Below are 514 nucleotides of genomic sequence, written 5' to 3'. Positions count from 1 at the left end.
CCCCACCCCTACTCTGACCGTGGCTGGCCAGGGCAGCTTGCGGGAGTATTGGTCGGTCTGTCTGTCATTCTGTCCGGAGACGCTCTGCTCTGCGGTGGTGGGGGAAGGGGGGAAGGGAGGGGCGTGCAAGGCTCTGTGTGAGTTTTAAAACACTTATTCTTTCTTCCCTTTCTTTGGGGGCACTCTCCCTTTTGGGGGTCTGTCCCAAACTTCTCGGGCTGCGAGAACTTGTTGGCAAGAGAAAGCTTAGTAACACCCCGGCTCGGTTCGTGTGTTTGTTTATATTTTACAAAGTGACTTCATATTTACTCTAGACTTTGCCTGTGCCCTTTGGGGGGGGACAGGGTTCTGATCAGCGCGCTGACAGCGGCCGTCCCAGCTGCGCGAAAACGGGGCGCGTCCTCCGGCGGGGACTGGGGGTTGTGGGCTGTGTCCGTGTTAATTTCCTCCGTAACCTTTAAACTCTCGCTGGAAGCCGTGGCGGCAGCTGATCACGTGAGGCGGGCCCTGGGCT

This window comes from Bison bison, unplaced genomic scaffold (assembly GCF_000754665.1).
Source record: "Bison bison bison isolate TAMUID 2011002044 unplaced genomic scaffold, Bison_UMD1.0 scf7180017864101, whole genome shotgun sequence".
Lineage (NCBI taxonomy): Eukaryota > Metazoa > Chordata > Mammalia > Artiodactyla > Bovidae > Bison > Bison bison.
Note: the sequence above shows the minus strand (reverse complement) of the source record.